The 26,532-nt window shown below is 34.3% G+C and overlaps 1 protein-coding gene across 4 annotated transcripts in view; it reads left to right on the plus strand.

The window, feature by feature from the left end:
- Positions 1 to 26,532, plus strand: part of Syt1 (synaptotagmin 1) — a 517,172-nt gene that overhangs the window by 236,791 nt on the left and 253,849 nt on the right. Inside the window, exon 1 of one of the 4 annotated variants that reach the window (XM_010639518.3) lies at positions 12,990 to 13,326. The exons of the other annotated variants lie outside the window; for them this stretch is intronic. The gene's annotated coding sequence lies outside the window, so the exon portion shown is untranslated. Of the gene's footprint in view, positions 1 to 12,989; positions 13,327 to 26,532 lie in introns of those variants that run through there. 4 annotated transcript variants of the gene reach the window in all.

Genomic DNA, 26,532 nt, shown 5'->3' on the forward strand with positions numbered 1-26,532 from the left:
TTTTTTTTTTTTTTTTTTTTTTTTTCCTGGTACCAGGGATTGAACTCGGGTCCTTGTGCTTGCAAGGAAGGACACCTAACCGCTGAGCTAAATCCCCGGCCCCAGATAGTCTTATTTCTAATGAGAAATTATACATCCATCTATTGGTATGTGTCTCAGGAATTAGCGGATTATTTTATTACAGAAAGTTAATCGCTGACTCCTCAAGAAAAATGGGAAGAAACCATTAAAAACTCTTCAAATGGAAAAAAATCATAGCACATTTTTATGTTTTCTTCTTAGTTTAGGACTTTTCATCATTCTTTAGTAAACATTGTAAAGCAACAAAAATATTCAGAGTTGTCAGTTTATCTATACAAAAGTAAAAATAGTAAAACATCCCTTTCAAATATTCATAAATGCTTTGTTAAAAAGTATATCACATTCCTGAACCTGGGTCATTAACCTCCTTAAAGAACAGCAGCTTTTGGTTTCCTTCCTGTCTTTGTAGAAAGCTCCTTAACAAACGGGCCTTTTCCAACGTCCCCCTAAAAACTCAGCTCTTACCTTCCTTGTCCAGCTTCTTACTTACTTTTTTCAGAGCACTAGTTACTGGGTGGCTTGTGCTTGTTTTAGTGTCCCTCTTACTCCGTTCCCTTCCAATAAAAGCCAAGGACTTTCTTTTGTTTGTTATTTGTCTTGGGGGAGGAATTCAATGATTTTTATTTCAGTGGTAAATCAGTAATTATTAAATGAGTGAATGTTGAAGACTATTATCTAGAAGAACAAAGCCTTGAGCAGATATCAGAGACTGGAAATAATTAATATAAATTCAATCAAAATAGATAACATCTTTATAATGCACTATATTACTATAGATGTATATATACACAGAGAGACAATTAAAATGTCTTAATAATATGCAAGAATTGTCACTTCAGTAACTCCAGTGAAATAGCCCCTTTAGAGAATTTACATGTTCAGTGTCAAGTGATCTCATTTAAGGTGTCTGTCTGGACATCTCAAAATGGTGTTGGTAAAATTATTTTAGACCTACAGTAAGATAGAGGCCCAGATATCTGGATTACTAAGTGAGCACATATAAAAGGTATTAGGGAGTGAAATATTGGAGTAGTGATTTTGTTACCATATCATGGATTCAAGATTGCTATTAAAATTAATTATATTAATTACATGATTTCTGTTTGCTTTTCTACCCTATGATATCTATTCTGAATTCACTAAAAGACTAGCTTTCAACTTGAAAGTCAGCCTTACAACATTAGTTGTAAATGATATGAAAATAAGGGAAATTTCCATTGTAAAATAAATTGTGGCTATAATGATTAAGAGCTAGAGCACTTAAACATTATTAAGTATTTTATCACAAACCTGAGTTTGCCACTTAACAGCTATGTGACAAGTTATTTAATTTTTCTAAAGCTCAGGTTCCTCACTTGTAAAATGAAAATAACAATAGTACCTAGTAAAGAAGACTGATGTGAGGATATTGCTAACCACCTAACAAATGTATCCAGAAGACAGTGAAACAGTGGATATAAAAAGAGTCATCCTATAGCAATTGAACATGCTGCTTCCTTTTCTTCCGTCTTTCACTTTGGGAAATTTAACACTTAGAGTTTTCACATACTGCCCAAATCCTGTGTTTATATGAATGCGTAGGTTCCCAGATATTTTCAATCTGCTAAATAGAAAAGTTGATTTTTTAATTACCAAAAAATGATTATCCTTTCTTTATTAAAACCAATAGAAGTCTTTCCTTAAGAAATAATGTTGAATTATACTGAAATGGATTATTAATATTTAGTATTGTATACATCCAGCTATTTGAGAAATGAAAAACCCAGCCAGCTAGAGGTATCGTAATGTGTAGTTGATAAAGTAGGACAAGTAGAATGAATGGGTGGGCAGCCCAAAGATGCATATTTTTGTATAAAGATGGACACTCCCTCCGGTGAGCAGGTAGATGGACAAACGCATGGGTGAGTGAAAAGCCTGGGAAGATAAAAGGACGTGTGGATGGAGGAATGGAGGAGTGGATGGGTGGAGATGGACATGGAAGGGGGGATGGATGGATGGAGGAATAATGGAGACCATCACAGTTTGACATTGAAATCAAATAGTGAATATCTCTTCAAAGAAAACAGTTCTATTTTTATTGCTTTATATTTTTAATACACAATAATTACATTTGTCTGGGGGAATATATATTATATATTATGCACATGTAATATATAAATGATATTATATAAGATGTATTATATGTAATATGTGCATTATGTTGTATGTGATATATTTGCATATTTGGTCATATTTATATTGTGTGTTATTTATATTATATATTATATCACATATCATGCTATATATTAGCCTATATTTTATATTATATATAAAATACATGCAACCAATCAAGAACAAGTATATATATATACATATTTTACTGTATAATATGCATTATATATTATATAACATATAGAATATGTTGCATGTTATGTTTAATTATCGCTGAAGGCACCTCTTAAGCCTACTATGCTCTTCAGAGGGCAGCATGGTACGTTTAAAATGCAAAAAAAGCTGGGCGTGGTGGCACACACCTGCAATCGCAGCACTCAGGAGGCTGAGGCAGGAGGATCGCTGTGAGTTCGAGACCAACCTGGGCTACATAGTGAGTTCCAGGTCAGTCTCAACTACATAGTGAGACCCTGTCTCAAAAAAACAAAAAAAGATGCAAGAAAAACTTGGTACACTTTTCTAAATATTCTGTATTCCTCAAATATTTGAAATCATTTTTAATATAATCTTCAATGCTTTTCTAAAGCTTTATAAAATCATCGATAAGGATTATAAAATTTGCTGCTTTATTCAGCATATTTAAGTAATTTAACCCTACCAAGAATGAGTCTCAGAAAGATTTACCATTTGAGAGTGTGCCACAAGGAAAAAATGGCTGAAAATGTCTAGATTAAATTTTGCACTTTAAATCAGGAGACTTGCTGCACCCTTTAACAGCATATCAGAACCAGAAAAAGAGTAAGGGAATGTGATGGCTTCCAATTTTTTCAACCTAAATATACATGTGTAAAGTTCCATTTCTGCCACAGTGATTTGGATGGAATGTAGTTGTATCAAAGATGATTCAATATGGATATATCACAAATATTTGCTGAGATATATTATTTTTGCAAATATGTGAAGACCTTTGCAAATGGCCATATGGAAAGAATTAAACATTTACTAAAAACTCAAATATTATACATTAAAAGTCTGCAGATCTTTATCAGGAACCCTTAGGAAGGCAAGTAAATTCTTTTTTTTTCTTTATGCATGAAAACATACACAATTTGCTAAGATTCAGCAGGAATTTCAAAGTATACAGTCACAGTCACCAAAGGAAAACTTCTATGTTCATTTGGAAAGGATTCAATTTTGGAAATTGAATTTGTTTCACAGTGACCTGAAACTAACTGTATATGTACTAAAATGAGACACATTTGAGCTTGGGGAGATGTTAAAACAAATGTAAAAGTATTAATTGGTCTGTTTCGGCTTTGCTTGGGCAAACTGGAACACACAATTACCCTAAGAATAACAGCTATTACCTAATATCATTTGCAATTCTATCCCTTATATTGTCAAGCATCTTGAAACTGCCTGACATTGACCACCTTATCCCTCAGAGATAGGAGATGATTTTACTGGTTGTGTTATTTTTGCACATCTTGGAGCACAGAAAATGGACACCTTGTTTCCAGAACTTCTTTTCAAGAACATTCTTATGTCAAGCAGATGTTGGAAGCTATATATCTGGAGCAAAGGTTAGGCTCATTGGATTTTATCCCATTAAAAAGACTCAGATTTTCTAAGAGTAGGATTTCTCAGTTCTAACACTAACCCAGTATGGGCACACCACCCACCTGTCCTGGGCCATTGTACCTCCCTGGGATTTAGTGTCAAGGGGAACTTGCACAAATATGGACCTCATAGTGCTGATTGTGTGTTATGAATAATAAAGTCCTTTGTCTTTAACCCAAGAGTTTCATATTTTCTAGCATCCTAGCATTTATAGCAGACTAATTTATTAGCTTTCATAGTTCTGAACACATTTATAGAGCAAAGGCAAAACAAATAATCATTAGAACAATAATATCCAATTCTTTTGAGTCCTAGAAATGGCACTACCTATGAGTCCAAAGTGCAGAGGTGCAGTCCCACCCCACTGCTACCTTGTCAAGAGCAAAATTTTTTCTTTCTTCTGGTTCAGTTTCCTCATCTATAAATGGTCAGGAAAGGGAAATGGCCTTTTAGGGTATTTCTAACTCTAAATTATTTAGAGTTATGATTCCTTTAGTGCATCAGGTAACTCTAGCCTTCATTACTTCTATAAGATTTATATATGGATAGCTGCATATTATAACAAAAAGTAGAAAATATTAGGAACTATGAGATGGCCTTCTCTAGATGTATCCATAATTATGCTCCGATGAACCTTAAGGTCCTTCCAAAATATGTGGGGACTCCAAAATACCTCAACCTTCAACATTAACTAGTTTCTAAAGTGTAATAAAATAGTATGTACTTTCAAATGTGTTAGAAGCTAAATGTTAACATATATTTATTGGCCTTACAAAATCTAAATGTCACATAATTCAACTTTCAAAATAAGCCTACACTGATGCAGTATTACTTCAGACTATCTTTAGGATGAAGAGTTTAAACAATCACTTTGAATTTCCTATTTCATTAGTTAGAAACTTGAAACACTGATAGGAATATTAATAACACTAATATTAAAAATACAGGAATATATTTATATCTATGATTCTAATAGTTCTGATGCAGTTTTTATTCATTTTGAGATGTGGTTTTCATTTTGTCTCTTTTGAGTTCCTGTAATTAAATTCTGCAATAATTTGGGTGTCGTTAATCAAACTTGTTCGTGTCACTATTAGATATTGTTACTTAAATCCTCATTATATATACTCTCCTTGGTATTGCTACCCCTAAGAATAACGCTAAGAATGAAGTGATGGACCTGACATTGAAAGAAAATAACCAGACTGGGAATGAGGTATATAGAAAAGACAACAGCAAAGAAGACATGCAGAGCCACGCGTGGTGGCACATGCCTGTAATCCCCTCCCTTGAAAGGCTGAGGCAGGAAGATCATTTAGAGTTCAAGACCAACCTGGTATACATAGTAGGTTCAAGCCCAACCTGCACTACAAAGTAAAACCCTGTCTCAAACCACTTTCAAAAAACAAAAAGGAAGAAACACAGAACTTAATGGCTAGTTCAAGTACAAAAGAAAAGTAAATAAATAACTGCTCCTCCATCCTAGGTGACAGGGAAAATAATGACAATTTCAATAGAAATACAAAAATCAAATGGAGTAGCCAATGTGGAAGGAAAAAATAAAAAGCACAATTTTTTTTAAGTTAGAGCTTGAAGTAACATCGGGCAATCTATATAAATCCCCAACAAACAGACCAGAATTCAGAAGGGCCAAGCTAGCATTACTGATTTAGCAATCATCTGTGTCCACAGGTTACAAACTTCAGTGTCAGAAATTATCTGTTTTCCTAAATCTGAAAATGTTGGCCACCCTGCAATTTTCTTCCACTCTTTCCAATAAAAGTCCACATTTTGATTTCACTGCAACTCTCTAAATTGGCTTATATCTCACACACCGTTTTTTCCACTGCAGTGTCAGAACCAAATCTACCTCCACTTTAAGTGTGAAAGTTTTAAAACAAAATTGTGTATATGCAAACTGAATAATTACATTTTTATTTATCTAAGAAAGATAGAAGCATGAAAAAATAATAATAAATCATTTTCCCTGATCAATGTGAGTAGGCATGTCTGCATTACTGTAGAAAAAAGACCTGACAATTTCTGCTGATTGTGGGATGTATAGTATCATCAAAATGACAAGGTGAATGCTGAAGAACATTTTTCTGAATGTTGAAAGAATTGACTGAGAAGTCAGCACAAGCTAAATGAAAATGTCAGGATAGCAATGAAGATTTTGCACTTTAGCACACTCTGATGATTGGTATATAGCAAGATTTGACTGTGGTTTCACAAAAGTAGGAAGTCAAACTTTCAAAGACATTATCTATGCCAGAATGTACTAGAATGGTCCCTTACTTTCCATTCACGAATACTTTCAAGACATGCATTTTAATATGAAGTTATATGCCTAAGGTATATGTCCATTCATAAGGTATATGTCCGCATTTTTCTAAATGTATTGTTCTATAAGTATGAAAATACTCAAAGTTTCCATCAGGTACTAATCAAGTATAACAAGGGTTTATTTAGCACAGGGTTAGGCATTTTGAGATGCTTAGTGGAATGACTGACAGGGGCTGAGAGGATGGGGAAATGGGGAGACCTGATTATAGGGTAAAAACTTGCAGGTAAAGATGAATATATTCAACTGATGTACAATATGGTGGCTATGGTTCTGAATACTATTTTATGTACTTGAAACTTGCTGGAAGTAGATCATAAGTGTTCTAAATACAAAAAATGATGGCAGGCATATGAGCCATTGGACATGTTAACTTGACTGTAATAATTATTTCACAATGTATACTCATATTGTAGTATAATGTTGCATTCTTTAAATACATGAAATTTTAATGAAAATTTCATATATTAAATTTGCCAATTATACCTCACATAAAGCTGGGGACAAAAAAGAAATTGAACATCATGATAATCAAAGCATTTATGAAATATTATTTCATTACTTTGTTGATATTATAAAGAGTTAGTTTCACAAATTTATTGAGTCAATGTTAGTACATCAAGACAAATATTATATAGCCACACAATTATGGGAAAAGAATATGAAGAAATTATAAGGTATGTGGGAAGAACGTTTGGATACTTACAAGATCCAAATAGATATTTCATTCTATGATATGAACAAGTGTTGAATGGAAATCCCCATTGGTTACCATGAACATTTTCCCTTTGAAGGGAAAAAGCACATACTAGGACCTCAGCTTATTCAACACTACACTTTTACTTTTAGGGCTACTGAAGACAGAGGTCAGGGTGGTAAATGGATACTTATTTTCTTGACATATGTAGATTGAGAAATTCCAGTGCCCTTTCAAATGGTTGAATTTTAGAACAAATATTGTCCTACATAGAGTAATTAAAATAAGTGGCTTCTTAAAAGCTTTTGCTATTTGAACTTGTGTAAGAAAATCAAAGTGACAAGCTCTCACTTCTAATCACGTCATTCTGAAAACCAGCGAGCTTGAGATATCATCTGAAAATTTCCCGAATGTCTAAAAGGAAAATATTGGGTTGGGCTCATTTAAGCTGGGGCAGGAAAAAAATGTCTATGTTTAGAATAATTGTGATTTTTCTAATTAAACATTTCAACAAAATATCACTTAACTTTCCACTATTATAAAAATAAGCATAATGTTGCAGTTAATAGACATCCTTTCACCTCCTATCTGATTCTTAACAACTGCATTATCTTGAATAAAACTTACAACAATATAAAATGGTTGGTATTTTATATTGTTTTTACAAAGGAGGCAAAAATAGTATGGGGAAGTTAAATATGTTTTCTAAAATCCACCAGCTCACAAAAACTAAAGCTAAGATTAGAACCCAATATATTGACTCCAAAGCTATCCCCTTACTCACTAACCTTGACCAGCAGTAAATTCAGGAACCACATATGAATATACTAAGGTAAATGCGACCTAATCACAAAAACACTTCTCCAATTTTTTTCATACACCTTATTATAATACCACTGTCTATGGTTTATAATAATGTACAATAATCCACTCATCACTTCTTAGTTATTAATAAAGGTGGCTACTGAATCTCTATAATTTTCACTTTTAACATGTTTTACAAAGCACTTTTGCTTAATTATTTTTCTTTAGTCAATAATTTATTGCTTTAGTTAACCTAAAAGAAAACCCATTAAGGTTATTTCACGTAAATCACATTTCTTATGTTTTTTATTAGCTACAGTGGCAATTGATTGATTTAAAATATTGCCTGGGTCTACTTATAATTAATTTTCTTCTCCAGTTTTAATTCTGCATGTATTAGCTATATGGAGAACAAAGATGTATAAACCATTTTCCCTATTCTTTGTGAAATGTAGGTGGTTATGTGAATAGTTCAGACATTTGTTCCAAGGTACTATATCTTTGCCTCCATAAACATTAATAACAGTTTAGTGCAACAGCATTCAATAAACTGATCTTTCCATACATGGGACTGAGAACTATTTGGACTCTGAACTTTTTACACATTAGCTCATTAATACAACTGTACCGTAAAGTAGCTACCATTACGCACAATTATACAAGGGGAATGTAATGCAGAGAAGTTAAATGATTCTTTCACATTATCAATTAGCATTGAAAAGCTGTTTCCAGAACCAGGCTTATGTACCTTCAAACAATAATGTTTTGAAGGGAAGGCAGGGACAAGGGGAAAAAATGAGAACCAAGACCTGTCATGTAAAGGTATAAGATCCCAACAATGAATGTAACTGTACTGTATACCTAAAGAGTACCAATAAACTTAATTAAAAAAATACTGTTTTATTCCTATCACATTGCTGACTCCAAGACACTCCTGAAACTATTAAAAATTAAAATAGATGATTACTGTATAGTCTTGAGTCTATTTTACTTTTGGTTTGACTTCATAAACATTATAATGCAGAGACTTTGATTTGGGGTGAATAAAAATTCAATTTGGCAGTGAATCTGTAATTGTTTCTTTACATATTCACTATCACAGTAATCCTTTCTGAGCATTGCTGATCTTTCCTAGCACTAGTATTTATGTATATGATCCTGCTTTTGCATCATCTATGGATATTTCTTATTTTCCTATTTCCCTACATGATCTCTTTGGTGTCATGTTGTTAGCAGATATTTATTCCACTTTTGCAAGCAGTCATGCATAAAAATATGATCATAGATATTCATGTCCTTCCTCAAGCCCCGCACATACTGATTTAACCATCATGTCATTCATAGATATTTATTTCACCACAAGAAGAGCAACATAAATAATTAATATTGATTTCCCTCATTTTGCCTCTAACCCATATAGCTTTCACTAATTCTGATTGATAAATACTTTATCTTTGAAGCTCTCTGACATTTAAATATTTAACGTCCATTTCATAGCTCACAAGATATTAGTGTGGCACACAAAAAGAATTGCTAACAAAAAAGCAGTAATTCAAACTAAAAATTGAGAAATCAACTAAAAGCAGTAAAGGGTCATGAAAGATTTAGAAAAGGGCATCAAATTTATATTTTAACCCTCAATAATAGAAAAATGAACCATGGTGCTATTTAATAAAAGCAAAGTATAGGCCCAGGGATTTAGCTTAGTGGTGCTGCCATCATCTGCCCAGCTAGTGTAAGGTCCTGAGTTCAATGCCCAGTACCCCCCAAAAAAATTAATAAAAATAAATACAAATTATATTTTATTGCATTTCTCGAGTGCAGTAACCGCTTAAGTAGTAGCCTGTTGGTGTTTGCTACTTATTCTCCTAGTTTATAAACAGATCACTCTCACTTCTCAACTCTTCCTTTTGTCCCCCCATCATTTAAATTTATTGTTCAAATTATTTAATATTCTGTAGCTTTCCTTGCCTCATTAGAAAAATGTAAAATTCATCTACAGTATTAATAAGAATAGACACTCATATATATCTGTGCGTCAAAATAATTTCATAATTTCAGTGCCTGAAATATCTGTAGTAGGTCTTCAACAATCATTATTTCTATCCTTTCTGTTCTTTATTTATTTATATTACATACTCACGTACACTGCTGCTTAAATATATTCTGCAAGGCTTTCAGCTGTAGTAGATCCAGGGTAAGGTAAGACAAGGGGGAAAATTATTTATCAAGATAAAATAATACTTCAAACAATATTTTTATATTTTAAAATTCATTCAAAATTCCATCATGCACAAAAATCTCAAAATCGGGAAGGATCAATAGGACTATTTTTTTCCTTCATCTCCGAGTCCAAAATGGCTTGGCCCATCACTTCTTTCACCAGCATTATCTACATGTTCTATAGCCCTTTAGCTTCAGCACAGAAACAATATTCAGATGTCTGCGTTCTTAGTCCTTCACCTGCTGCTTAGGTAGTGCACAGCCTCATGATTTTCTCCCAGTCTGAAGGTAAAAGGTTCAAAGTTCGAATTTGGAATTAGTAGGGAAGGCTGAACTGAGAGCTGAAAAACTGGAAAAATAAGGAGAGTGGAGAGAGTTCTGAAGATCTAGGGATGTGACAGCTTCCCTCTAAAGCTTGTACAGGTTGTAAAGGTCATAGCTACCCATTATCTCTTGCTCCACTCTCAATTTCCTCATCCAAGAATGATTTCTTCTTACCATGACATTTCATAAATACCATATTTCTATAGACTTGAGGAGGCACAAAATGAATTTCTTGTTCCTCTTAGGCTTATGAATATAATGGAATATTACATAGTTATTTTTATTTCCTTCAGATTTGGAAAAACATCCTGAAGATTAAGACTTATCTAAGTAGCATTACGTATAGAGAGTATAAGGATGATTTTAATAGTGCCTTTTGATTAATGAGAAGGACTGTATTCCTTTATAATATTATTCTATTTTGTCATGTTGCACCTGTTTCACCAACTATAGAAATGATCCCTGAAAGGATAGCCTTGCACCTATTTTCAAATACTTAAGCCTCTGCCAGCACCAAATCATTAACCACGTAAGAGTGTTTGACAGTCTTTGGTTTTGATTAGTTCTTTCCCTGAGACAAATCACACTGCCATCTTTGGTTTACTCCAAGGAAAAGAATTGTGCTACCACTAGGCAGCCCAGTAAACAGAATATTCAAGCCATGTGACAGAACGTATGTATGATAATGTGTCTGTACCTCTTTTACCAAGTCGTGTGCGTGCACACATGCACAACAGTAAAAGACATAGGAGTTGACAGAAAAATCCCTGATTTATTTAACAAGTACACTGAAGTTAATGGAAACATGGAGGCTCCCTCAGGAGCAGACAGACAGCCTATGACTCTTCTCTTGGCCCTGGATTCCCTGGCAGGGACACAGCTGCCAGAGACATTCAACCAGGGAAGGCCCTGCTCGTATTGAAAATATAGACAAGTTCTTGCTCTGCCACAGCCTCTCAAAGCATTAGGTGTATAATACTACTGCAGAGGAATTTAGGCTAAGAACTTGTGTGCACCCATTAAGAGAGTACTTAAAATTTTCAGAATTTACAAGTCCTACAAAATGTGCGCCAGAAAGCCTATGTCCTCTTCTAGTAGAGAAAACAGACAGGTTTTCCTTTACAATATATCTGCCTCTGTAATTCTAGTGTCTATAAAAACTACTAACAGAACACGTGAGGTATAGATTTTGTTCATTTTTACCTGGGTACTTTCAATATAAAGTTTAGTTTAAGGATAATAACAGATTCCCTTCTCTTAAATTTAGCCCTTACTGTGTACAAATTCCGTCGTTTGTTGAGGTCTAGAAAGAAATGAATGAGTTTGAACCCAGATCTTCCTGATTTATATTGCCATTCAGGGCTCTGCATATTGTATGCATCAGGACCATCTGGAATGCTTATCAAATGCAGAACTTCAGGGCATCTCCCTAGATTTCATGCTGAGTAGTTCTTTTAGAGATGGGATCAGGGATTGATATTTTTTCAAGCTCTTAGTTAACCCTTATGCATGCCGAAGTGTGGAGATCACTGCTTTCATGTCACACTACACACTACTTATATTGATTCCTTCACAATTTGAAATTCTGGTTGTCTCTGGGGCCGAAGCCTGTGGGTTGCATGTTGCCAGCAACACTATGATAGTTTTCTCTTTGCCTCTCTTTAAAAAAAAAAAAAATCACATCATTGAAGGACATCACTGTACTCTAGTCACTACGCCAACCTGAGCTCAGCCTGCCTACATTAGAATGAACTGGCAGTCAGGATATATTGTCCAAGGAGTAAATTTCCAAGGTGTTCATCAAGAAAAATGCAAGCCAGGTTCTTCCTTTTGCTTTCTATCTTGAATTGTGTTAAAACAAAACTATTTTTATCTGTGGAAATAAGCATGGATGCCATCTGTTTCCTCTCAGATATCAAAGTTCTATATTGTTTTTCACTGAGCAACAAATATTTATTTCACCCTTCCATATGATGTTTATTCATCCTCATTTCTCTCCATTCCAAATTTTTCTAGTCAGATTCAACCTATTACATTTATGCACTAGTATTTATGCTTCATTTTATTCTTAATTTGGCTCAAGGAATTTTATATTTTAATAACTTATGACACTGTATGGATTCCTTATTTTTCAAAGATATATTCACTTGGAAATGTACAATAATACATATTTGTAACTTTGCTATTTCTTATTTATGTTTACCTAACCATATGAGATATGACATCAATTGGGCACATAAAATAGATTGTTTAAAAGAAGCTGTTTATTTTGCTTTCTTCTGTTTACACTGTGGTAGTTATATAAATTAACACACATTTGAAACTCATGAGAAATGTATTCTAGTTAAAGTAATTTACATTTCATAGTCCCAAACAAGAAAAACCTAAATGTTTTTTTAACATCGTCAATGAGAAAAAGAGAGATTGAATAACTGAGGCAAAGAATGAAGACAGCCAGGTTGGTAATAATTGTTGGGATACAGAAGATCAAAGTCATCTGCTTTAAAAAACAAATTGCTTTTCAGAAATATTCTACTTCATACAATTAAGTTGGGCGCAGGTTATGATATTCACTGCTTCTAATGCTGTCATAATTTTTTCGTAGCTTAGTGAGTCATATTTTCTAAGTAGCTTGGTGGAGCTGTAAGAACACATTGCATTAGGATGCATAATTCATTAGCTTAAACAGTGTATGCCATCGACTTGGGTTTCTTTCTTCAGGGTGCTCTCTAAGCGCATCAAGACCCAGTTTAGCTAGCAGCAGTTTGAGATGCAGATTTAACATTTTGTTTCTCAGGGAATGCCCTTGAATGTGCTTGGGTAGCTGTCTCATGTGAGCTGTGAGCAGAATTGCTGAGAACCAGTGAAAAAATGGGTTCCGGGCAGTATGCAGTAGTCCTGGGTGGCTGTGCCTGGTTTGCTATCTCAGGAAAGCTGCTCGGGAAATGTCAGGATCACTGATCACTGCTGAATGATTAAGCATACACGGTGCAAGCCAGGGTTGCACCTGGGGACTCACAGTTGGCTCACGTTACAGCACACCTGTGCAGAATTCCAAAACAGGGCGCCCCTGTGTTTCCAGGTAAGCATCTCATCTTCACTACTAATACTCTAAAGTTACTGTTAAGAAATTATTGAGAAGTAAAGCTATGACTTTTTTGCTACAATTTAAAAGTGTACATTATTTACCTTTTATAGAGGCTAAATTATGCATTTTCTGGAAGATATTAAAGATAGAAATAAATACAGGATTGGCTGGGTTAAATAAACTGAAATTTTAGCCAGGAAAAAAAGAAAAAGAAGAAAACAAACCTGAGGACCTACCACGAGAGATTTAACAGTATGACTTTTTATTAATTTCACGTGCCAGAAAACAGTCCCTTACTGAGATAAATGGAATAGAATATATCCATTTGTCAAAATGCTTGCCGGTGGGGAAAAAATTAATCAATCAAATGCAAACATTAGTAAAATGAGAAGAAATAAGAAACTCCAAGCATACCACAGTTTCATGTGAACTTTCATTTGTCTTTTGAGGAGCAGGATAAAATGGCTGTCACTGCTTTTAATCACTTGAGAATTGACTTCTTTTCGGACTTCTATCATTTATTGTTGAATATATTCGTGTACGAGTTCATGATCCAGCATGCTGAATCAGAGCATAGTTTATTTATGGGATTTGTGCCAGCTGCAGAATGCTTGAAGGGCTATCACATTTGCTTACAGAAAACTGAAATAGACATAGTAGGGATATATTGCTATGCCTCAAATACATTTTAAGACAGGAGGCCAAGTGCAAATTGTCCTTTGACAAGTGAGAAATGGACATAAGAAAACTTCAAATCCTAGACTGTCTTCATGTAACCTTGTGGGACGACGGTTTTGAGCAAATCTTACATTTAAAAAGATGGATTATTAGGTATAGAGAGTGATACACAGTTCACTAATGATACTCCAAAAATGAATACTTATGAGCAGATCCTGTTAAGATCTTTTCATGTTGCTAGGAGCAAATGTTACCATAGGAACAATGATACTAGTAAGCATCACTTACATGCACACATAACACCTAGCCCCAAAAGTAATCTAACTAAAATGTCTGTTGTCTTTTGCAGCATTTTCACATATCTAGTACAATTTATTAAGTCCTATTTCAGACAAGCAAATGTGCATTTTTCCAGCGGTCGTTTTCATCAATTTATGTCCTCATCCACTTTGTTACATTAAAAGTTTTGTCTTTCTTCAACATATAAGAAAAAAGCTTTAATATTCTGAGCAAGCTGTCATCATTTTTATAGGGAACACTGAGTCATAGTACTGGTGGGTGCACAACCTTGATGGCACTGCCTTGATCAGATAAGGAAATTAAAGAAACATTGACACTGCTGCAGTTGGATTGTGCTTCTGCCACAACCCACTAGTTTTATGTTGAATAGTATTTTAAAAACCCAAAATCAGAACAAGCAGCTATCCTCAAATTCCTTAAAATATACTTTTTCCAGTTTTCACTAAAAATTACATTCTCCTATCAAAATGAAAAGAGTTCAGTTCAAGAAATTACCCCTCTAATTTTCCCCCTAAATGAACAGTTAATAAGATGCTACACAGATGCTAGGTATAGACCCACAATTCAAAGAATATGCTCCTTCAGATTACAGATTGCTCTACAAACCTAAAGATAGAAGTCTGAATTCAGGATTTAAAGTGTTAACATGTCCGGAGCAGATTTGCACAATGCTTGTGGAGTTCCTGAAGAGCTATAAATCTGAAGCATAGAGAAGTACTCAAGAAGATAAAGCACACCATGCCTGACCGCAGTAGGCATCAGCTAATAGTCCATCCATCATCACCTCCCTCCCCAATTTATCATTCCCTGCAAAGTCAGCTCATTTATTTTACTATAGATCAAATTGCCTTTCAATTTCTATCAATAATATATGTTATCTATTACTGCAGCTATGTAATATATTGGCAGGCTACCAAACTTATTTCTACTGAATCCCAAAAGCAGACAGGAAAAACAGAGTCCATTACACCTGTTAACAGGGATTATAGATCCAACTTCTTTCCCAAGGTGCCATTCTTCAGGGAGACACTTCCTGTTTTTCCCATTCATTTGGGAAGGCATGGTTTAGCAATCTGAGTACACAAAGGGATGAATGAGCAAATGACTTTCCGTCTCAGGACCTTTTTCAAGAGCACCCACATCTTAGGCATCCATGACACCAGTAGCACAATTCTTACTTCCAGACAACTGAACTAGATTACCAGCAGATGGTCCTTACAATAAGAACCTTCACTCAGGAGTACTGATGACTCAGCGCTAGGAAGACCAAAATACTTACATCTCACTGTCCTTCACACCCTGGTTTATTTTGAGAGAATCTGGATTACTGAGGAGTTAGCCATAGACTAATCTTCCAGTAAACTTAAGTTGTAAAGTAGCAATAACTCTGTTTTACTTTTTAGGTAAGAATTAGCCTTGTACCACCCACACCACTGAAATCAAAACATTGTTTCATTCCATTGTGCTACAGCCTAAAGGCACTTTGTAAATTTTGTGTCATGCCTATGTTCTCTGTCATGCTGAGGGCTTGGTTCTGCAGTAATCAAGAGCATCCTAATCTGACATTGCCCTGGACAATTTGCTCTCCAAACATGTGTCACAGAGCAAGAATAATTCTGTAAACCTCCATTTCTATATACAGAAAAGGATGAACATGAACTTACCCCATAATGTTGGATTACAAATGGGGATTAGCTAAATAGTGCATCTAAAGGTATATAGCACAGTGTCTGAAATATACTAACTCTTAAATTAATTATAGCTTCTACTATTACATCATCCACAAAACTGTTTATCGAGGCAATTGAACTAATAGATCCCTAAATCTGGTCAGTTTTACTTAGGTTTGCTTTCAAATTTACTTTTAAAAAATATTTTTATTCATTCAGTTTATTGGTATATTTTAGGTATATACATTGTATATACATTGTATTACAATGACACTCATCATTGGGAATTTGTACCTTTACATGATATATCTTGGTTCTTATTTTTCCCCATCCCCCTGCCCTGCCTTCAACCCTTCCATCCTTCCCTACTTACAAAGACTTTGTCTCCATTTTTTCTCAAAAAACTAGGATTGGAGATCCCATCTGACCCATCTATCCTTCGGCTGGGTATCTTTCCAAAAGAATTAAGAGTCATGCCACAGTGATATAGGCACACCCATGTTTATAGCGGCACAGTTTGTAAGAGCTAAAACTTGGACAACAGTCCAATTTTCCATCACATTCGCTTCTTTTTGATGACTGTCATTCAGGAAACTTTTCATGGAAATAAAAAAAAATATATATATATATATTGCTATAAGAGCCAAATAGAAACCTTATTTGTGATAATTTATGTAGTGGTGCTATATAAAGAAATCACTAGGACATAGAAACCAGAAGTGAATAAACTCAGAAGTCTTTCTTTTTTTTGTACCAGGGATTGAATTTAGGTCCCCGAGCTTGCAAGGCAGGCGGCAGAACCACTGAGCTAAATCCCTGGCCCTACAAGTCATTAATTTTGCTTATCCAGCCTTCATTTCTAGTGTGCAAACTTGTGAAGTTGTTCCTATTTTCTGTAAACAAAAATTATATGATTAGTAAATCTGACCATCAAGGATCTTTCCTGATGGGCCAAATTTCATATTTTCATTCATTCCATTCTCTCATTTCTAGTTGCAACTCATAGCATAGCCATGCTTTGTAATACTGACTTTCAGCTTTCTGTATATTGGATGATTATGACTGGGTATTATTTTTTCTTAAAATTCTTCTGTTATTTTTATCCTTTCATGAAAGCACCAGTACTCTAAGTATTTGTCTTCTCCCAGTTACCCCTTTATCCTATTGTTTCTTGTCTCAGAATTAGCTATCCTAACACTGTCATGTACCCTAGCATTGAACTCCACTGTCAGTTTTATGTTTCCTTAGCAAAACTTCTATGTCAACTTCCAGGTGACTATTTTAGACTTTTAAACAAACATTAATAAATATTATCATAAATTAATCTGCATGGATATCATCTCCTTTATGCTCTGATAAAATCTTATTCTTCTCCTTCATGTAATCCATTACAGAAGTAAATATGTAATTATCTGTTTGTTTAATGCCTGAGTCTTCAGCTAAACTGTGAGCTCTATGAGTAGATGAACCTGTCTCCTTCACGACTATGTCTTTGTCTCTACTCACTACAACTATACTCACTATAACTAGCACAGTATTCGTCATTTAATACATGGGTAATGTATAAGGTATTTATTAAACAAATGAATAGATGGATAAAATTTTATTTGTTCATTCATTCATTCATTCATTGTTTTAGTAAAATATTGCAATATTCCTTGCATGGTTATGAACCTAGGAATATAAAGACAAACTTATCTTTTGTCCATTTTATATAAAGAATCATTAGCGATAGTTGCCATTCTGCCTTACAAAGATATTAGTTGGACAAAAATCTATTTGGTTTCCTGCTGAGCCTCTCACCTTTAGAAATCCAATCTAATAATGGAAAAGTACACAGTAGGGAAGAGAAGTGCTGGAGTGAGTTCACTTGTATCTCAAGATTGGAAAATGTGGGCTTGGCACTAAGGGAAAAATCAAAGTCAGAGTTGTATGGTAATAACCAAGACAGAGGTCACTCAACTCCTGTATCAGTCATTTTGGTTAGACATAATTGCAGCTGTGGGTATTCACAAGATGAAAAGATTGGCAGATATAATTTGTGTTAGTAGCATATCATTTTAGTGAAAAGAAAAATTTTAAACATAAGAATAAACATACATAGTGTTTACTACAGGATTTGTTGCATGTTCTGTTTGGTTTTGTTGATAGTGTCTGGATTGTATTTAATAAGTTCAACCCTAAAAACAATTGTTTTCTAGTGCAATACCCAAGTCACTTTGGGCTTATCTGCACTGTGAATTTTTGGAAAATGTTGGCCCAGTATTTTTTAATCAATTCACAAATTATAGATTTCAGACTGCATAAAACAATCACAACTTTAAAAACTTACCACAGTCTATCTGCTCATTTTCACTTCTGCCCAAATGCTTTAGGTGGAAACAAATTCAGTTGGTATTCTAGATTGGTAATACCTATACCTAATAATACATCATCCATTTTATTAATCTATATAGGTTTGACTCTTTTTCTTTTAAAATTGTTTTAATGTTATACAGAATATTAACATTTCTCAAGGAGTATGAGTTAGTGAACTTTGCCATTTTGCTGTATGTATATTTTTAAATCATCCTTATAACTCATCAAAAATATTTATATAATTTTTAGCTATATCTAATTCTTTACTTTAAAACAAAAGTATTTCATGTATTAAAAAACTATTTAATCATTCTAGACATAAGCCTTTCAACAGTTAGGAATAACCATCACCATGCTTCATTTTTTATGTATTAAAATGGACTCATCATACTAACAACCCAATGAAATTGGCATCAACACCAGCCTCATTTTGCAGATGAGTAAAACGAACCACAAGAGTTTAAGTACTTTACCCAACGTTACACACTGATGCTTCAAACTTAAATAGTTGGGACCAAGATCTCAAGCTTTAAACCATTATGCTCTCTGTGCTGTCTCTGTTTATATACATTGGGTTACAGCTCCCATGAAGCAAAGGCAAAGGGGGCCAGAGATTTCGCTCAGTGGCACTGCCTGCCTCGTAAGTGCAAGGTCCTGAATTTGATCCCTGGTACTGAAGGAAAAAAACTGGGGGAAGGGGGAAATTTGCTGAAAGCAAAAAGCAAACAATCTCAATGACAAAACAAAAAGCACTCCCACTTTCAAGGAGCTTTACTGACAGAATGTACACCCCTTTGCCCTAAACCCTCTCAGTCCTGAACTATTCCCACATACTGGCAACACATTCGCATACCCTCAGCCAACACACTGCTCTATCCCCACAGGCACACTTTAAAACAAAATATATTTAAGTGCAAAGCAAGTGAATTAATTGTAAATTGACCTTTTGGTAGCGAACAGTCCTTTAAAAGAGCTAGAACTCACCTGTGGCATTTGTCAGCGATGCGTCAGGCCCTTTCCCTGAAGTATTCTCTCCTGTGATCTTCATCACTTTAAAAAAGAGAAACTGGGGTTACGGAAATTAATACATTTTTGAAGACCATACAGATAATTGTGGAAGTACTGAAATTCAAACCAAGATCTGTCTCTCAAGTTCACAACACACCACACTACACTATAGAAGCCATAACCCAGCCAGGTGTGGTGGCGCACATCTGTAATCCCAGCACTCGGGAGGCTGAGGCAAGAGGATCTCTGTGAGTTCAAGAACAGCCTGGGCTGCATAGTGAGTTCCAGGTCAGTCACAACTACACAGTGAGACCCTGTCTCAAACAAACAAAACAAAAAAGAAGCCATAACCCAAACTCCCAGTCTGAAAGGATAAAATATGGGGAAGTATGAAATGCTAGTATACTTGGGAAACTTGCCTTAGAAGCCAGCAAAAGAGATCAGTAATTAAAAAGCAAAAACAAAGAAGTATCTATACTTCAGCAATTCTGAAAGTAATAAATTGTAAACATAACGGAGCCTGTCAAAGTTCATCAGAGAATGTTTTCTGAAGGTTTTTAGGTCTAACTTGGCTTTTGAGGAGAAATAAGTTATATGTGTATACCAGGTAAAGGAAATAGAAATAGCACATAGCTACTCCAAAAATAAATAAGTAAATCTCCAGAATGAAGATCTTGTTTGTAAAACACAGCTTTGCAATAATTACCAAAAATTATGGTTCAAGCTGACTGTTTACATCGCTCCCCTTTCCACCTCTTAACTAATACTTATTCCTAGCTATCATCTTCTTTATTCCAAAATATGTGAAAACACAAGAGTTTAGCAAACATAGTTTTCACGATCCCTTAATTGCAGATGTTCATGCAAATTTAAAGACCTTATACTTTAAGATCTACATCCCCTTACTTTTTTCTAAATCTTCACCAAGTTTTCAATGCTTTTGTGAATTTTGATAATAAGGTTTATTATAATGCTTGTTGCAATGTCGACAGCACAGGCCTGGAAATTTTTAAGCAGACTGTAATGTTAAACCACATTAATAGACTTTACATTCAAGGGTCATACAACTAATAAACATATTATTTAAAATATTTGATTCAAAGCTGTATGCTAATAATTTACCTGAACTGTCTTATTCAATACAAAGGAAGTGTTATACCGACTGGGTTCATGAAAGTCTTTGAAATGATGCACGGGAAGAAATATCAGATATGAATGTTAGGAATTTTCAAGTTTTAATATTTGTAAATCAGGATGACAATCAAACTCAGTTTTCAAGGACGTATAAGGGGTGCTTATTTGGTGAAGTAGCAATGAGTTCTAGCATAAACACATTAAGTGGTTTGAAATAGCAACTTTTAATGCCACATCTGGAGAATAAAATAATACAAGCCACTACAGGTAGTAATTACTGAAGGAATTGTAATGCAGCTGGAGAGGTAAACATTAAGGAAAAAAAAAACTTCTAAGCAAATAAAATCTTAATCATCAAAAAGACAAAAAGTTTGTGATAAATGGTTCATTTAGGCATGCAGTGCTGTGTGAGCAAAATTGGATTGCAATCATCGCCATTTCAAAAAATGAAAACATTAGGAGAAAAGAAAATTGGACAGAAATGGCATGGAAATTACAGCCTTTGATCCATTTTGAAGAACCTTTTTCTGAAGCATCACCATGAGTGGGCAGCACACTCCTTCCAGTCTCCTGTTAAAACCTTTACAAAAGCCTGGAGATAGAAATAATCAATTTGAGCCAGACAATGAAGGCATTTCTCAGTGATGATCTTTTTTTGTTCCCCCATAAAATTGGGCAAAATTAATTCCACTGTTAAATTGCCATCTGATTTTGAAACTGATACTTTTAATTTCAAAGGAAAGTCCTTCTTGAATCATTGTTATCCTGTCCAACTAAAAAATGATTACCAGGCACAAGCTTCATGGTAATACAGAACAATTTTACAAAACCAAAGAGTATTTTAATGCTCCTGGTTGTATATCAGTGACAGTCTCAGGGGTCTGAGAATCATTCTTTCAATAATAATGTATTCCTTGGAACATAAGTGGGCACTATGCTATGAAACAAATCCTTGGTTATTATAAATGAGGCCTTATAGTTTCCAAAGACATGTGATGCTAGTTGTATTTGCAAAACCTAAATTAATTCCTACAGCTTTGGTACAATAAGGATCACAGACTTGTTAAATCACTATTAAAAAGTCTGTAATTTGATTCTAAAATATTAATACTTGAAATTACCCATTGGCTATCTTTATTAAATACTGGTAATTAGTCCTTTCAGAACGTTTTCTGACCCATTTCGTTAAATCCAAGTTTTTAAATTAGCTTCTCAATAATCATTTAAATTAGTTCTTGTACATAAAATTATTTTGGGTTATTATCTTAGGAGGAATTATACATTCTGATATTAAAAGGGAGACTTATTGGCATTTCAATAAACTGTACCTTTATTCTTCTAAGCAAACTGCTTAAATCTGATTTGCAATACCTGCAGCAAAATCTAGATTTATTTTATTTGACTTCACTACATTCTGTTTTCATTAACATTTTCTATTTGACCTTTTGAATTATAGACCCCTTCTTACCTCAAAAATGCTATTATGAAGGAAAAATTTATCTGTTTGTTTTATATCTTTGAAAGTGTATATTGACTTTATCACTATTCAAAAATATCACTTAAAAGGTAGCATTATAAAAATTCAAATGAAATAACAAATAGTTTTGTTCTTGTCAATGATTTTTAATTCAACTGTGGGTGAAGTAGATCTTTACAAGAATTTGTTAATCCATACATAATTTATTTGTGTTACATGAATTAAGTACATATACTTCTCAGGTTGTAATGATAATTTTTCTAAATTATCTCCAATAATTTTCCATACTACTGAATTAATTTAAAAGCTTCCCTCTTAGATCATTGCAATGTAGAATATCTGTTTGAAATAACAAGACTTCTTGCCCTGGTCTTTTAAAAAAAATCCATATTTTAATGGAAAAAATTGACAAGGAACAAATTTGAATCTAGTATGGGTGTTATAAAGGAGATATTTAAATATCACTGCCTGGAGGACCGTTAAATGAGGCTATGTCTTCCCACGGTATACTGCCTTAGCAGTACACTGAACTTTCTCTGTTAAAATACTCCACACTTTAAATGGCAACCACTTTTCTCAAATCTGTTTGTATTACACACCATGAGCTCTGTGAGAGCCCCTCGCTTGTCTTCTATGCACCCTTACGTATCTTCAGGGCTTAGTATCTAGCACATTAAAGCTGTTTGATATGAGCTTGTCTAATTAATAAATGAATGCTAGAAGGACGTATGGTATTTAACCCAAATCAGATCATTTTTTAATTTTTTTGTTTTTCACTGATACACAGTTGCATATATTCATGGCGTACAGTGAGATATTTTGGTGTATTATACCTCATGACCTGATTAAGTCAAGCTGTTTGGCTTCTCTAGTAATTCCCATATTTATATTTTGGTGGTGAAAGCATTTAAAACCTATTTTCAGTAATTTTAAAAAGAGTATATTATTTATAACTAAGTTACCAATGATGAATGAATAAATAAAATATGGTATTAAAACAAAACAGAGTACTATTCGGCCTTTAAGAAGGAGATTCTGTCATTTGTTACAATGCAGATAAACCTGGAAAACACCATCCTAAGAGAAATAAGGCAGACACAGGAAAATAAATCCTGCACCATCCAGCTTATATGTGAAATCTAAAACTATGAAAATAAAGTGGTGGTTACCAAAACCTGGAGAGGAGTAGGGATGTATGAACCAAAAGGAATTAACCTTCATGTAGAAAGAGGAAATATGTTCTTGAGATCTGTAATAGTTAATAATAAGGTGCTATGATGAATAATAATATAGGAGACCATTTTTAAAGGAGAAATACATTAAATCATAGCCTAGATTAACATAATAAGGGAGGGCACAAGAGATAAGATTCAACACAAGCAAATTTACAGAGGTGACAAAGAGCAAAACAAGTCAAATCAACAAGCAACGTGGAATGCCTAGAGCATGCGTAGAAGACAATATCGAGGTACAATGCGTTAAGATATTATTTTGCATTTTCATCTCAACACCTTTCCCCATTTCAAGAAAGTAAACCATTCCTTACTTCAGGGGATTTCCTTTCGAGGGAAGGAAGGAAAAGGGGAAGTCAATGGAACTTGTTTCTGGTGAGTTTAAGTCTACCGAAGACACATGCAGAGCATCCAGGTAGTGAGTGCAAGGACACTACACTCTTTAGAATGAGCGGATAAGAAGAGGGACTCTGAGAAAAGTAAGAAGAGCTGGTTTTTCCATACCTTAAGAAGGTGATGATGACTGCTGCAGACCCAAAAGCTAGTAGCTTCAACAAAGCATTCTGTCCATCAAAGGAATGGAATAGAGTGGAGAAAAGGGAACTGTGGAATAATGAACTCATTGAAAAGCCCATGCTGACTGAGAAACCAGGCATCTCAGGGCTGTCTGTGGTGAGCAGATGAGTTATGATTAGAGGGAGTTCCATTATTCTTCAGCTTTCTGTAAATAAATCTCTGGGTGTTCAGAATAATCTTGAAATGATAAATAAAAACCAATTTTTGCTAAGATTAACATTCCCGCTTGCAATGAATAATGAGAGGAGTTTTAAGATGATTTAAGAAAACAACAAAATGAAGAATTTGGATTTGACACTTGAATTTTGTCAAATCACTTGGATTTAACATGTTAGATTACACGTGCTACCGACCCCAAGAGCTGGGGTAGGGGCACTTTATTAAAGACATTTATAAATCAAGCTCATAAGTTTAAAACTGATTCTGAAGAGAGACTTCAATGATTTCTAGTCAGGAGAATTACAGGTTTTGGTAGATACTTTATAAATATCATCCTAATGACAGCAGATATAACTGGACAGCAACATTACTAGTATGAAGGTGACCAGTAGTCACCACTGCAACAACGCAGTCAAGACATGAGCTGAATTTAAGATTCTGAGAATAGGGGGAGCTAATAGTTTGAGGGAAACTCAGGATATAGAATTATCCTGACTGGGTATGAGCAGTGAAGGAAAACAGAAATCTCCATGACTCCCAGGTTCCTGGTTAGTAGGAGCAAGAGCAAGGGAGATATAAATATTACCATTTGTTCCAAAAGGGCTTGAAGGAGGGTCCTGCTTAGAGAAGGGAGGAAATAATCTGGAGCTCAGAGAAGAGGAATTGAGGGCTTGTTAGTAAAACTGAATAATGAAACACGTTAAAAAAAAAAAAACAGCCTACAAATGCGCAGAGAGTAAAGGGACTAAAAAGGGAGTTCTGGGTATGGAAAATAAGTTTTGCAAAAGACTAAGAGTAAATGCAAGTTTAGAAAAGCAGTAGAAAATAATGTCACAGGAGAAATTGCAGCTATAATCTGAGAGGAAAGACAGAGAGGTTAAGTGTGTCAGATACGAGTAAAGGGAAAGCAAGTATAACAATTCTGAAAATTTTGGACAATAAAGTCCTAGAGACTGATGAGAACAGTATTGCAATATAGGGAGAAGATATAGAAGGCAGATTTCTGTGGGCCAAGAAGGAAATTTAGGTAAAGATGTAGGTATGCTATAGAATTTGACCAGAAAATATAAATACACACAACTTCCATGAGTTTTAGTAGTGAGGGAGTTGGCAGCAGAAAGGAATGAAATAGGAGCAAACCTACCTGTTTTATTGGTATAGAAGCAAAGGAAGTCAGACTCTTTATGGAATCAAAATCTTTTTGAGTTTTGTAGTGCAGTTAGAAGTTGATTTAGAATGTAACTATCAAAGAAATGATTGCCTGGTATACCTCAATTTCCTGAGGAAAAAAATGTATGAAAGATGATACATCTATTCTATGAGATTATATGAGGAAAAGATAGTAATTAATAATTCCTCAAATGATATTCCTCCTCATGTAATCTAAGTAGTTTTCTATCATATCTATCCTACAAGAATTTCAGTAGAACAATCTGTTACCTGAAGAATTACCTGCTAAAAGTGAAGACAGTTTGGTAGGCTGAAAGCTTAGAAGGGCGCATGGTAAATAGTTCTAGACCTGGAACTAGATATTAACATTATCTAATTTCACAGGTTTCTCAGTTTCTGTCATCTGGAAAGTGAAAATTTTAGATAGAAGTTATGTTACATGTAATCAATGGGGTACTAATCATTCCAAATTCACCTGGTTTCAGATTTGACAAGGAAACTTTGTCTCTAGCTAATTTGCATCTAAACTATGAGTGTGGAGAAGAGCCATTGAACATGCTAGGAAAATCTTTTCTGTTTCATTATCTAAGAGAAAAATTAAGCTATAAGTTTAATGGTTTAATAGGCTACCCTAAAGCAATCCACATTATAGAATGACTATGATTAAAAACTCAATCAGTGAACAATAGGGACACACTAATCATGACTAGAAAAAATAAACAAAAGCAGAGAAGAGATAAACCATTTTATATACAAATTATCCTGCCATAGGAGAAGGTTGAAACAAATTCTAGAACAATAGCAATCCTTTTTACTATTGTGGTATTGTTTTCAAAAGCTTTTACTTCCTTGGAAAAACAATACATGATCATCTTTCTGGCATGAAAAAACTATTCAATATAATTTCTTGGTAAATTTGAAAGTGTAGAGGTCTTTATTTAAAATAACTCACTATGCTGATGTTATTTTTCTTTCTATAATCTGTCTACTCATGTGTTCAATTAAACATTTGAAATTCAGAAATAAAGTCAGATTGACTGTTTATATACATTCATATAAGATCTACTTGCATATAAGATCTACTACCTATAAACCACTGTTGCTCATAATATGAACTTTAATTTAAATAGAGGTAAATTGATATGCAGAAAGACTAAACATTTAGGGAAACCACAAGGATTTTAAGTAGTGAATCTCAGAATTGTGCCTCTGGCTTTATCGACTTCAAGTGAAGCCATATCCTCACTATATAATAGTCTTCAACTACTTTCTGTTGCTCAATAGAGTAAATTTAGGCTGAAAGTTATGAGCTTGTGTTAATACTAACCTGATTCATGGTTAAATTTCTATGATAGGTCAGAGTTAAAATACTCATATGTATGTTAAAGGGCCCCTGAGAAGCTCTGAACGTTTCAGACATTGACCCCCAGAAGCCTCG

Source organism: Fukomys damarensis, unplaced genomic scaffold (genome assembly GCF_012274545.1).
Source record: "Fukomys damarensis isolate Sample0158 unplaced genomic scaffold, DMR_v1.0_HiC HiC_scaffold_15, whole genome shotgun sequence".
Classification (NCBI taxonomy): Eukaryota; Metazoa; Chordata; class Mammalia; order Rodentia; family Bathyergidae; genus Fukomys; species Fukomys damarensis.